Source organism: Schistocerca cancellata, chromosome 7 (assembly GCF_023864275.1).
Source record: "Schistocerca cancellata isolate TAMUIC-IGC-003103 chromosome 7, iqSchCanc2.1, whole genome shotgun sequence".
Taxonomy (NCBI): domain Eukaryota; kingdom Metazoa; phylum Arthropoda; class Insecta; order Orthoptera; family Acrididae; genus Schistocerca; species Schistocerca cancellata.
In genome coordinates, this window is record NC_064632.1 from 169,192,412 (window position 1) to 169,194,792 (window position 2,381).

The 2,381-nt window shown below is 47.1% G+C and overlaps 1 non-coding gene across 1 annotated transcript; it reads left to right on the top strand.

Annotated features, from left to right (window-relative positions):
- Nucleotides 1-2,008: 2,008 nt before the first annotated feature.
- Nucleotides 2,009-2,083, top strand: Trnat-agu (transfer RNA threonine (anticodon AGU)). Its single transcript has one exon. It is a non-coding gene; the product is annotated as a tRNA-Thr (tRNA).
- The last annotated feature ends 298 nt before the right edge of the window (nt 2,084-2,381 follow it).

Sequence of the window (2,381 nt, forward strand, 5' to 3'; positions counted from 1 at the left end):
ACCCTCCTCCACACAACAAAAGTTAGCTTGCCAAGTACAAATATAATGTATCCTGTGCAGAATACACTGTACAAGGAAGCTGTTGTCATACATTATGATGGCTTCTGTGCGTCATTTTTGAATGGCCCATGTCTCCTCCTCATTAACTATCGAGCAAGGTACTACAGAGGCCACCACACAGACTCTCATTCAGCCGGACGACGTTCAAATCCCCGTCCAACCATCCAGATGTAGTCTGATAATCCATTGACGGCAGTGGGACAGCAGCCGGCAGGACGTGCTTGAATAATGGTAACTGAAACCAACAGCTGCATTGTAATCCAACGTTTATTGCAGGATTAGAAGGAAATTAAGATTCAACGTTCCGTCGAGAACGAGGTCATTAGAGATGGAGCACAAGCTCGTGTTAGGGAAGCATGGAAAAGGAAAGCGGCTGTGTCCTTTCGAAGGAACCAGCCCGGCATTGGCCTTAAGTGATTTAGGAAAATCACGGAAAACATAAATCAAGAAATTGAAAACTGGATATTTGTGGTAAGGACTATGGGGCCAAACTGCTGAGGTCTTCGGTCCCTAGGCTTACGCACTACTTAATCTAACTAACTTTTGCTAAGGACAACACACCCACCAATGCCCGCGGGAGGACTCGAACCTCCGACGGGGGGAGCCGCGCGAACCGTGGCAAGACGACCTAGACCGCACGGCTACCCCGCTTGACCCTAAATCAAGATGGCCAGACGTAGGTTTGAACCGTCGTCCTCCTGAATGCGAGTCAGGTGTGCTAACCATTGCGCCAGCTCGCTCGGCGTCGTTTATTGTCGGCGGCGGCCGGTGTGGTCGAGCGGTTCTAGGCGCTTCAGTATGGAACCGCGCGACCGCTATGGTCGCAGAATCGGATCCTGCCTCGGGCATGGATGTGTGTGATGTCCTTTGGTTAGTTAGGTTTAAGTAGTTCTAAGTTCTATGGGACTAGTGACCTCTGTTGTTAAGTCTTAAGTCTGAGTTGTGATGTCCTTACGTGCGTTTCATCATAACTGACAGATGGTTGAAATGGGATTTAACGTCTGATGTCATCAGTCCTCTAGACTTATAACTACTTAAACCTAACTAACCTAAGGACATTGCACACATCCATGCCCGAGTAGGATTTGAACTTGCGACGGTAGCAGCAGCGCGGTTCTGGGCTGGAGGGCCTAGAACCGCTTGGTCACAGCGGCCGGCCTGATAACTGACACTTCACTGTTGAGATTGATGTATGGGCATGTACCAAAAGCCATTAACAATTTAAAAAATTATATTTGTAAGGGTACCATTTCACAACTGTTCGCAACAATTTTCGAACGACGGCCTGTGTAACTTTCAGCTCTCGTGACACAGCTTGAAGATCGCATATTGCTTCCAGAGCTCTCAGCAATGGCAACAGCAACTTCTTCAACGATTTGTGGCGCAATTGAACGAAGGACTCATCCAAATCGACAGTTAATTTAAATTTGCGAATAATGTTTTCAACCCTGGTGCTGAAAGGTGAACTGTCCGCACTCATTTAATGCGTCGACTCTCTCGAAAAGCAGCAAATTGTTGCTGTTATTTTGGAAAAAAGGCTTTACGAGTAAATCCGTGCTCACCTTGTCCAAACCCATATTGGCTGGCTACAACAGTAATTCACACTGATGCTTGTATTTCAGTCCTACGTTTCCGTACCAGTAGCGGCGCCTAACGGCAGGTCATGATACTAACACTACTAACAATGCAAAGACTGCAGCGCAAAGTGTGAAACTCATTCCTGTAAATTATATGAACGTGTGGTCTCTGTTCTTTCTGACATGGGCAATGAATCCACCTTCTTCATCGCAGATGCACAAGTATGTCCGACCCACAGTGGGAATCTCGGAATACCGAATATGGAGGAAAGGGACAGGGATAGCACGTAGGTGGCGTTCGGGGCGCTCGGTGGAAATGTGGGTCGCCCGTGAGGTGTGCTGAGATAGTCCGCGCTGTTGCGATAACGATGTGTTCCGGGTAGCGCAGTGGTTAACGTACCTGCCTAGTAAGCGGGAGATCCTGGGTTCGAATCCCAGTCCGACATACATATTCATTCGCAGCCAGTGATTTCTCGTAATATCCTGATGATGCACCTGACATCAATAATTCAATTCCTTTCTCCTCCCCCCCCCCCTTCTACACACGTTCAAGTCACATATAACGTTCCTATACAGTTGCATACCTAGATGGTAAACAGTTTTCCGTCCACTCTGGCTCAAAGAGCGAAAGTTTAATTATAACACAGGCCAACGATGGGAAACCTTTTTTGCTGAAAATACCTTATTCTTATGTTTTTTAGGGTGGGAAATCCAAATATGATACTTCAAAAACAATCACCCACC